Source organism: Chrysochloris asiatica, unplaced genomic scaffold, assembly GCF_000296735.1.
Source record: "Chrysochloris asiatica unplaced genomic scaffold, ChrAsi1.0 scaffold00092, whole genome shotgun sequence".
Lineage (NCBI taxonomy): Eukaryota > Metazoa > Chordata > Mammalia > Afrosoricida > Chrysochloridae > Chrysochloris > Chrysochloris asiatica.
In genome coordinates, this window is record NW_006408610.1 from 10,573,496 (window position 1) to 10,585,551 (window position 12,056).

At 43.2% G+C, this 12,056-nt stretch overlaps 1 protein-coding gene across 1 annotated transcript in view; it reads right to left on the reverse strand.

Annotated features, from left to right (window-relative positions):
- GLCE (glucuronic acid epimerase) overlaps nucleotides 1-11,653 on the reverse strand; it is a 142,740-nt gene extending 131,087 nt beyond the window's left edge. The window contains exon 1 of the mRNA XM_006866551.1: nucleotides 11,529-11,653. The gene's annotated coding sequence lies outside the window, so the exon portion shown is untranslated. The remainder of the gene's footprint in view (nucleotides 1-11,528) is intronic.
- Between the last annotated feature and the right edge of the window lie 403 nt (nucleotides 11,654-12,056).

The window sequence follows — 12,056 nt, forward strand, 5'->3', positions numbered from 1 at the left end:
GCACTTAACAACAACAACACATGGATCAGAAACTATTCTCAAGGGTTTTAACATCTTTAAGATAATCATAAGGAGTCTTGTGCATGACTAAAGTGCTTGGCTAACCAAAAGGATGGTGGCTCAAATTCACCAACTGTTCCACAGAGGGCAAAGATCTGGTAGTTTATTTACTTTGTCCTGTAGGGGTAGCTATGAGAATCGACTTGACAGTACACAAAATCATCTGCGTGGCACTGTGGGATAATACGCTGGACCACAACATCAGTTTAAAATGCATGGTTGGTGGTTCAAGCTCATCAGCCGCTCCTTGGAAACCCTATACAGGGTCACTATGAGTCGGAACTGACTTGACAGCACTTAACAACAACAAAGTACAAGATGAGTCAATAATTCACCCCAAGTCATTTAATAATATAAAATGATCCAAATGGTTCAAAAACTATGTATGGTTAAAAATTATGGATGTTTATGCACCCATGCACTCGCATACTTTTAATGAGGTTAACTCCTCATTGAGCCAAGAAACAAACAAATCTTTATGCCCACTAAAATGCTCATTGTAAGTTTGTTCCTAATAGCTAAAAACTAGAAATAGTTCAAATATCTATCAACACTACAATAAAGACTCATACAATAGAATACTTATACAATGATGAAAAAAGAAAGAAAGATTACTATACTTAACAAAATGTATGTAGCTCAGCGACAAAGGAACCAAAGATATAAAAGAATCATTCCTTCTACATGAACTTCAGGAATAAGCAAAACTAATCTACAGTGATGGGGGCCAGAACAGTGGTTATCTTAGGAGAACACTGGCTAGGAGAGAACACGAGGGAGGTACCCAAGGTCTTGGAAATGTTCTAGTTCTGATCGGCTTAGTCCTTACATGTTCATATCTATAAATATATTTGTTGAGTTTATGATTTGTAAGTAAGGTTTTTGAGTCCTATAATTTCAAAAAAATAAAAATGAACAAGCAAACATGGATAATTCCTCTTCCTAAAAGACTGAAAAGAAAGAGATAATTAGAGCAGATGCTACAAGCAATCCTGCTTTAAAATTCCACTGTCTTATTCATCCATCAGGTATTGTTCTAGAAGCTTGGGACACAGCACTGAGTAAAATGTAAAAAAAATAAAATAAAATCCTTTTCTTCATGGACCTTACATAAGATTGGGGGTTGAAATACAATTAAAAGATACATTATGTAGGGCAATGGAAAACATAAAGAAGAAACAAAGCAGGGTAGAAGAGTATGTGTGGACAAGCTGTTGTCATTTTAAACAAGTGGACAGAAAAGGGGATATTTTTTAATGAAGGCCTGGAGAGAGGAAGCAGCACATTTGGATGGAAATCTGGTAGAACATTTCAAGGCGAACCACAGCAAATGTAAAGACCAGAGTAGGAGTTGAAATTTAAAAATAAAATTTCAAAGTTAAGGAGAGAGGATAATGTATTAAAGAGCATTATAAAGGACTTTAGTTTTTGCTCTGCATGAAGTGGGAAGCTATTAGAAGATGTTAATAGAATAGCATGCTCTGAACAAGGAGCTCTAGGTCAGGGGTGGGGAACTTTTTTCTGCCAAAATGTATAACATCATTCACAGGCCATACAAAATTATCAACTTAAAAAAAAAGTTACCTGTTATATTTGGTCACACATTTAATTAACTCACCCGTAATGTGCCATTTGAACTGCAGGGTTGGCAGTTCAAGCTTACCAACCAACCACTCCTCGGAAACCCTATCCAGGGTTGCTATGGGTCGGAACCGACTCCATGGCACTTAACAACAACAACATGATGGCTAAGGTGCTCTGGTAGCGTAGTGGTTACGAACTGGGCTGCTAATCTCATGGTCAGCAGTTCGAAACTACCAGCTGTTCTGTGAGAGAAAGATGAGGCTTTCTGCTCCCCAAAGATTTACAGCCTTGGAAACCCTGTAGTGGGTTGCTATGAGTCAGAACCGACTCCACAGCACATAACAACAACAACAACAACATGACGGCCCAAGTCAGGGTGTGGCACTGCAGGATAATTCACTGGATGGTAAGGTCAGTTTGAGCTGCATGGTTGGCAGTTCACACCTACCAGCTGTTCCTCAGAAACTCTATACAAGGTCACTATGAATCGGAACCGACTCAACAGCATTTAACAATAATAACATGAAGGCTGCTGGGTTTAAACTGCTGATTTCGTGGTTTCTATGAGTTGGACAAATGTGATGACTGGAACTGCAGTTGCCTAGGCAGGGCCGGACCAAATGATTTCATGGGCCTTATACAGAACTGAAAATAGAGAAAAAGTTCCATCCTATATAGAGTCCTTCTGTAAGTACAAGCCTCGGCCACACTTATCTCCTGAGCTCCTGAGAGTTGTATACCTTTTTTGTAGTTGTTGTCAGTTAGATGCCATTGAGTCAGTTCCAACCCACAGCAACCCTGTATACACCAGAACAAACACTGTCCCACTGCCCAGTTCTGCACCATTCTCACAATCATCACTATGTGTGAGCCCACTGTTGTAGCCTCTGTGCCGATCCATCTCACTGAAGGCCTTCTTCTTTTTCACTGAGCCTCTACTTTACCAAGCAAGATGCCCTTCTCCAGGAACTGATTTCCAAAATATGTGGAATGAAATCTCACCATCCCTGCTTCTAAGGAGCATTTTAACTGCACTTCTTCCAACACAGATTGCTAGTTCTTCTAGCAGTCCACAGTATAGTCAACAGTCTTCATTACTCATTTTCCAGGATTTACAAGCCTAGGAGACAAATGAAAATACAATGGCTTGGGTAGGGCACATCTTAGTCCTCAAAGTGACATCTTTGCTCTTCAGCATTTTAAAGAAATCTTTTGCAGCAGATTAGCTCAATGCAATATGTCATTTGATTTCTTGACTGCTGCTTCTATACGTATTGATTGTGGATCCAAGTAAAATGAAACCCTTGATAACATCAATGTCTCTGTTTATCCTGATGTTGTTTATTGGTTCAGTTGTGAGGATCTTTGTTTTATGCTGAGGTATAGTCCATTCTGAAGGCTGTAGTTTTTGATCTTCTTCATCAGTAAGTGCTTCCAGTCCTCTTTACTTCTAGCAAGCAAGGTTGTGTCATCTGCATATTACAGGTTGTACGTATTACATATTAGTGATCCAGCTTCTCAGATGATTTGCCCAGCGTACAGACTGGGTAAGTATCACGAAAGGGTACAACCCTGATGCACACCTTTCCTGATTTTGCTCTGTTTGAACGACTGCTCTGAGCACAATTATGTGTTCTGGAAATTCTTTGCAATGTTATCTATAACTTGTGATGTCTGCCTAACAAAAGTCAAATACCTATACACAGTCAATATAACACATCTATGTATAGTTAATAAAAGACAGGTAAACACCTTTCTGGTATTTTCTACTTTCTAGCCAAGATCCATCTGATATCACAAATGGTCTCCTTTGTTCCAGGTACTCTTCTGAATCTAGACTGAACATCTGTCTTAGGTTATCTAGTGTGGGTGTAAGAGAAATACTATAAGTGAATTACTTTAACAAATAGAAATTCAGTACTTCACAGTTGAGGAAGCTAAAAGTCTAGTCAAGGGGCCCGCTCCACAGGAATATCCTTGTCAACACTGTGGGTTTGGCATCCCTGGAAGATCTCCACGTGTCTCAGCATCAATCTTCATTGGATCTAGGAGGTTCTCAGCACAGAGGCCCCGGGCCCAAAGCACTCTTCTTTCTTGTGGTTCTGGGGTCCTTCTTACTCCTTTTATACTAGTCACTACAGCAACATCCCAGGTCAAACTCCCCTTATGTCACATCAGTGCGTGAGTGAGGATGCTGTACCTCACCCTAGTTCCCTTACAACCGATCGAACAATCCCATCATAGGGGAAGATCACATCACTATATAATTTCCAAACCACTAAGAATCATGGCCCAGCCAAGCAGACACATATTTTGGGGATAGAATTCAACCCGTGACACTATCCTGCAACTACCTATCTGTGGAAAACCTGTGAAAGTTAGAATCTGTATAAGATGGAAACCTGTCAGAAAAGGGAAACGTAAACATTTCCCATTAAAATATGTGATAGTGATGTTGTTGTTAAGTGTTGCTGGTCAGTTGTGACTCACAGAGACCCTATGTAGGGTTTCTAAGGAGTAGCTGGTGAGTTTGAACTGCTGACTGTGCAGTTCAAACTGACCTTGGGGTTGAGTGCATATCCTATAGCGCCATATCAGTGATAAGACTGCGCCCTGTTAAAGGCAGAACACTGGTGAGACACAGAAAACCACAGCAGTCCCATCACACGGCAGCCCTCTCTCAGACAGACCAAGCCACTTCTGGGCAACGAGGAGATTTTTATACTTCTTTATATTGCTACTAGTTGGCTCATGGTTGGCACTTAAACGGTTGCCAAGAAGGCAGATGTTAATAACAAGTTTAGTTGGTATGAGATCAGTAAACTGTGGGAAGATTTTTTTAAAGAGAAAAAGTGGAAGGAAAGAAACCAAGACAGAGAACCACATGAATAAAGGCACTGAGGCGTCTCCATGTGTCCTGATCCAGTCAGGATTTTCTCTGAGCCATGTCCTTAAGACTCAGATCCTCAACATCATTTTTCTTAAAGCACTCGAGATTTTTTTTCTTCCTGGGGGAAAAAGAAAAACTCAAGCCATCTGGTACTCATTTCAAATAATGGTTTTATATCACCAATGTTCACAAGTAGCTTAACAAAGAAAATTTTACAGACCAGCTAGTTCTGTGATCTTGGACAATTCAATCACTGTGTGTATCCTCATATGTAACGAGAGTAGCATGAAACGGTCTGCTTCCATAACAATTAAGAATCCATTGCTGTCAAGCTGATTCCACTCACAGTGATCTTACAGGTCAGAGTAGAACTAACTGTCCCATACGGTTCTCAAGGCTCTACTCTTTACAGGGAGTCATGGTGTGGCACTTCAGGTTAATGTGCTGGATTGCAAAGTCAGTATATGAACCACAAGGTTGGTGGGTCAAGCTCACCAGTTGCTCCTAGGAAACCCTATACAGGGTTGCTATGGGTCATAACTGACTCTACAGCACTTAATAACAACAACAACAGTCTACATATTACAGTCCTGGTGTGGTGCTGTAGAATAAGCATTGGACTGCTAATCACAGGATCAGTTGTTCAGACCCACCATTCGCTTGTCAAAAGCTCTATACAGGGTTGCTATGAACTGGAACCACCTCGACAGCACTTAACAACAACAACAATCTTTACAGAAACAACTGCCACATCTTTCTCCCTCGGAGCAGCTGGTGGGTTTAAAGTGCCAACCTTTTGGTTAGCAGTTTAATGCTTAACCACGGCACCACCAGGAACCCTCAGGATGATAGCCTTGGACACTCCATGGGGTCGCTCTACTCTGTCCTGTGGGGTCTCTATGCGTGGGAACACCCGTGGGGCTGGCACCTCTTAGAGATCTCCATGTGTCTTGGTATCAAGCTTCCCCTGGGTCTAGAAGGTTCTCAGTACAGGGGCTCTAGGTTCCCAGTTCCTCTTTCTTGGTGGTATTGAGGTTAGCTTAAATAACCCCATCAATCTCAAGCTTTCTATTTTAGTCTCTGTGGAAAAACTAATGGATAAAGTGTTACAACCTAATCATTTACTTTATAGAATCTCTTAATTATTGGAAATATATGAAGCAGCCATAGTCAAAGCAGTATAGTATAATGAAAAAATATAAAGATTCTCTAGTCATACCTAGATCTAGTAATAGTCTGCTTGTTGCTAGATATCTGACCCTTAGCAAGTTACATCTCCTTGAACCTGTTTTCACATAAAACAGAAATACCAAAAGCATCAGGATTTGTTTTGAAAATTAAAGGCAATGTATGTATACTAATTATTAAGCGAATAAAAAACCCTGCATATATTGGCAACAATCATTTCCAACAGAGGAAGCAGCCACACTAAAATATCCACAAAATCAGCACTGGTGTACAAGACTTTAAATATCCAAACTAGTTCACATCTCTCCAAGCAATTTTAGATACAAGGGAGTTTCAAACAGTTCGGGGGAAAATGTGCTTGAGTTGTATCTTGAAATACCAGTAGTTTATCAGCAAAATAAGAGGAGGAAAGGCATTCTAAGGAGATGGGGCACAGGGTCAGGAGACAGTACAGTTCATTCAGTAAGCTGCTCCTATTGGTATAACTGGAGCTGGGATTTACGGTGAATGAAATACATGCAGGTGATAAACCAGATGATGAAAGCCTTGTAATGATGAAGAAACCTCTGCCTTTGAGTCATTCCTGACTCACAGTGACCCAACAGGACCCTACTTCTTGTAGAGCAGTTGATAGGTTTGAACCTGCAGCCTTTCTGTTAGCAGTCAATCACTTACACTGGACTCCTTGTACAGATAAAGAGCTGGGTCTGAACACTACGGAGCAGTTCTACTCTGTACACGTGGGGTGCCACGAACATCAGAACCCACTCAACGGCAACTGTCACCCCACCAGGAACTCCACTGCATATACGGAAAGGACAAGGATAGAGTTTGAAAAAGAAGTGATGAAGGGATTTGCATTTTAGAAAGATCATCTTTATGAAGGGTGCTTAAAGGGTGGGGAGGCATGCACTAGAGATCTCAGACTACAACAACCAGAGTTACCTAAGAATATTACATTATCATATAGACAACCTAGCACAGAACCACGAATCCGAAAAAAAATAAATAAATAAATACTAATGTATATTCTAGAATTAAGTATTTCTTCTTGTTGCTGTGAAGTGCTGTCGAGTCAATTCCGACCCATAGCAACCCTGTATAGGGTATCCAAGGAGCAGCTGGTGAACCTGAACCGCCGATCTTGCAGTTCACACAACTTTTCAGTCTTCTTCGACATCTTAAAAGAGGCAGCTATAATTGGGAATGATAAATAAAAATTGTATATAACTAGTTGTAATCTGAGAACTGGCATCTGTCATTTTTAGTATACATAATACTACAGATCTGAAAACCAACGCAATGCAATCTTGCATCAGAATTCAATTGTTTAAGGACAGGGGCGTTTCAAGGAGTCCTCAGGTGGTGCTAATGGTAAGCACTGATTACTAACTGAAAGCTGGTGATTTGAACTACCCAGAGGCACGATGGGCGGGAGGTCTGGAGTTCTGCTTCCAACAGCTACAGCCTTAAAAACTCCGTATTGTTGTTGTTGCTGTTGTGAAGTACCATCGAGTCGGTTCCAACCCGTAGCAAAAACTCAATATAGGGCAGTTCTATTCTGCATACATGAACTTGTCAAGTGTCAGATTCAATTCAACAGGAAATTGTAAAATTATTATTACTTTTTTTCTCCTTTTTGCTTTAATATTACACAAATGGCACCTGAGGTCCTGAGACCCTAAAGGATCACCGAGGTGACATGGTCAGTAGTGCAGTGACGATTAGAGCTCAAGTCTTGTGACTTCCTTTCTAGAACTTGCTTTGTTGTTGTTGTTGTTAAGTGCCATCGAGTCGGGTCCGACCCATAGCGACCCTGTACAGGGTTTCCAACTTGCTTTAGCATGCCACAATTATGATTCTAGACTTCTGAAGGATAGAGCAACCAAAAGACACTTTAGTACAGTTCTACAATGTAATAGTAAAATAAAAAAACTGGAATCTTAAAAAAAAAAAAAATCTCCCTGAAGTCTGGACCAAAATAAGAACACCTTCTACCCTGCCACAAAACACGCCCTCTTGTCAGGTACTACTGAGTCAATTCAGACTCATAGTGACCACATGGGACAGAGCAGATATCCCCATAGTCTTTATGTAAGTAGACTGTGCTAAATGGGTTCAGCTAACAGCTCAGCGTTTAACTGTTGTGCCATCGGAGTTCCTTGTCCTTCTCTGGTCTTCTTGTTAATTGTCGCGGTGTCAGTTCCGACTCTCAGAGACCCTGTTCAAGGTTTCCGAGGAGTAGCTGGTGGGTTTGAGCTGCTAACCTTGTGGTCAGCAGTCTAGTGCTCATCCTACAGCAGCACACCAGAATATTCTCCTCTAAGGAGGCTAAAAACGTACTTTCTCAAACCCAGGAAAGTTAAATCTGAAATAAGAAAACCCTAAAATTCATCTATCTTTCTATAGTTTAACATCCAACAACTAATTATGTTTTCATATTTTATTTAGGTTTCTTTCTTATTTCTTTCACTAGTTGGTTTGGTAAGGAGGCCTCATGGTATAGTGGGTTACAAGTTGGGCTGCTAGCCATAAGGTCAGCAGTTCAAATCTACCAGCTGTTTCTCAGGAGAAAGATGAGACTTTCTGCTCCTGTAAAGATTTACAACCTTGTGGCACTATATGAAAAGTGAGAATTCACTCTACAGCACTTAACAACAAACCCTATACAGAGTTTCTGTACGTGGAAACAGACTTCACAGCACACTATCACCACCTGGTTCAGTACATAAAAGTGGAACTAGCAACACTAAAAAATATCCACCAAAAGGTTTTCAGTTTTTAGACTTCTCTAACTTACATTTAGAGTCCTGGTGTGACACTGTGGGTTAATGCACTAGGCTGCTAGCTCGGTCTGAACTGCAAGGTCAGTGGTTCAAGCTCATCCTCTGCTCCTTGGAAACCCTTCAGGGTCGCTATGAGTTGGAACCAACTTGTCGGTACTTCACAATAAGAACTTACAGTTACTTTTAAATCGGTAATGTCTGTTCACTAAAATGGATTAAAATAACACAAAAGCATAAGAATAGAGCAGTATCTCTCTTCCATGCCTCAGCAACTCCCTCCTGAAACACTCCTCACACACTGGTAAGTTTGATATGCATCCTTAAAAATACACAAACATACACACGTAAAATAAGACAATAATCCTCAGAGTCAATTTATTTTTATATAACAGCAGAACTCTATGATCATACTAAACATAATTTTAATTTTTCCTTTAGTAATTAAGAAGGTAGATGATCATTTTTGGTTTCTTGTTATCATGGCAGAGGCTATTAAAAAAAAGAAAAGAAAAAAAAAGGTGAGCTGAACTCCAAGAACACTTCCTCAACAAGACCACAATTATTTTATGTATTTATTGTCTTTCTCCCCTTCTTGATGTAGGTTACAGGAAGACAGAAATCACTGAGTACTTTGTCACTAGTAAGTACTACAACTCCTAATAGATAATGAAACATTGCTGATTGATTAATCTCTGCTTATTTAGAAAATATGAAACCTGCTTCATTTAACATTTGTCTTTCTACTAGAAGTAGTGAGAGAGAGAAAAAAAGGTCTGCTTACGGTTTTTTAGCTATAGTTCCAACCAAGTAGTTGCTCAACCGATCGTTTCTGATAACTATAAAAGTTGATAAGGCATTTTGACTTGACTGATAACCATAAAGAAAAAAGACAAAAAAAAAGGGAGAGTTGAATTTAAGTTCCTCAAAAAGTTCAATATTGCTAATGTAGGATTTCCTTGGTTTGGTTTGGTTTTTTAATTATTGCAAAATTCAAGGACTAAGTTCACCTATCCTATCTCTCTCATTTGAAGATAAAAAGAAATGTCGTTTTAAAAAAAGATTGTGACTAAGAAAAAGACAAAAGTAGGCAAAATTCTTTACTTCGATAATTTATGTTTATCTAAAATTTTATATGTACAAAATTGCTAACTACCAACCCCACTGTATGCCACCCTAGACTTCATTTACAGGCTAGGCGTCTGTAATAACAAGGAGCCCTGGTGACACAGTGGTTAAAACGCTCAGCTGTGAACCAAAAGGTTTGTAGTTTGAACCCACAGGCAGCTCGGTGGGAGGAAGCTGTGGCAGCCTGCACCCGGAAAGAAGACACCTTTGGAAACGAACGGGGTTAGTGCCACAGCAGGGCTTTTTATGACGGAAGTGCTGAACTAGAATGGTCAGGCAGCCACAGAGACTTTCTGACCTGTACATATTTTATATACGTACGAACCACAAGGTCGGCGGTTCAAACCCACCAGCCGCTCCTCGGAAACCCTATACAGGGTCGTTACGGGTCGGGACTAATTCAAGAGTGCTTAACAAAAACAACAACAACACATATATACAGATCATTTTATTTGACTTCTATAAACGTCTGTGCATCTAAGACTAACTATATCCTTACAATGAAGCTGTTAGGCAGGGCTCTCTAAAAGAGCTCAACTAGCCATCCTTAAAGGTCTCAAACTACACGCTATTTAAATGTGTTATCAGGAAGCTGAAATGCTTTTCAAAGGACAGAGAAAGTCAGGGCACACTTGTCAGCAGCACTTGACTGCCGGACACTCAAACCAGACTTCAGGGCAAGCAGAGTAATGCAGATCAGCAAGGCAGACCACCTAGGAAGGGAAGGGAAAGCAAACCGCACAGCCTTCCGCACCTTCTGTGGCTGCCTGGCTCTCAGGAGCTGTATCCACACTCAACCTACAACTACTGGCTTCCTTAAAGAACCCACTGACTCCTTGCCTGCTAAGGTGCTGCCAACTTTCTAGCTTCCCAGAACTCCAGCGAGATCAACACGCCCCCATAGGAATCCCGGGGGAAAGCAAAGAAAACTGCAGAACAAACCCACTCTTTCTCCAACAAGGAAACAACACGGACCGGTCCTCTACCTAAGCAACGCGTGCAATCCCACCTAGCGATGGGAAACAGAGCAGAGCTCGGCCCAAACAGGTTCCAGGTTCCAGGTTCCTGACCCTCTGCAGACTGTCCACAGGGCCGGCACACCATGCCACTGAAACGCCCTCCTCCCCGCAGACCCGGCGCTCGCTGAGCCGAGCACACTCCCCAAGACCACCCGGGGACCCGTTAACTCGCCATTCTAAGTTACTGCCCCCCACTGGACAAAACAGAAACCTCGGTATAGACGCTGCTTTCGGCCCCCAACAAACCCACCACGGCGGCCCCAGACTCAGGAGCTCGCAGATACACCGCCCTCTCGCCCCGAAACGCGATAGGCAGTCCCCATCCCCCGTTTCCGGAGCCCTATTTAAGCTCCTGCATCTTTATCCCAAGAAAGTGAAATCGACGCTCACTTTCTCAATGGACCCCCGAGATCGCAGTGGTCTGTTCCCTCAGAGACCCAGGACCTTGCAAAACTGCATGGGATGTTCTCAATGAGCCCCGAGATCCCGATAAGCAGAGCCCGCGTCCCGGAACCCCGCCACTCCAGCTCGAGGAACCCGAGGACATTCATAAATCTTCCTCGCTCCCGAAGCCCCAGGACCTCCGATGCCGCCACCCAACACACCCCCTAGCTGAAGGAGCCCCAGGATCCCAATAAACGTCCCCTCACCCCGAGGAGTCCTGGCGTCCCCTACACCACCCTCCGGCGCCCGCCTCCAGACCCCACCAGTCCGTCTCTTCGCCCCTCGCACTCCCGAGCCCACCAAGCCTCGCGCCCACCAGGCAGCGCCGAGCCGCCCCCGGAGCCGCCCCCATCGGGAGTCCGCCTGCCCCAGCTGCTCAGTGTCGCCGTTCGCGACCGCTCTTCAGTGGAGAGACGCTCGGGGTTTCCTCACCTGGGCAGCGTCGGAGGACGAGCGGACCGGGGATCCCTGAGGAAGAGAAGGAGGCGGCAGTGAAGGGACGGCCCAGGCCTGCGGCTGCCGCAGCTACAACCTTTCAGCGAGGCAGCGCTTGTGTGAAGCCAGCCCTCCAGCTCCGCGCGCAGCCGGGAGACTGAGCCACAGCCGTGCCCGCCGCTCTTCCCGCGAGATCCCAGCCACGGCGAGGGGCGGTAGTGGTGGCTCCTCGAGTGACGGCACTGAGAGCCAATCGGCGGCGGAGCAAGAGGCTGGACTCAGCGCCCATTCCAACCAATTGTACAAAAGGAAAGGTGGATCGCCCCTCCCACTGCCTCCTTACTCCTCCCTCCCCTCATCACAAAACCTAAGGCAAAGGTGGTATGATGTTAAGTATCCCTAGAAAGTAGACTTTCGCGGTAAGGTAACTTGGTAGTGTGGCTTGGCCTGTTTCTGGTCCTGCTCAGTCGCCGTAAATCCATCTAGTTTGGAGAAGAAGCCGGTCTTCATACCGGTGTCATGCTG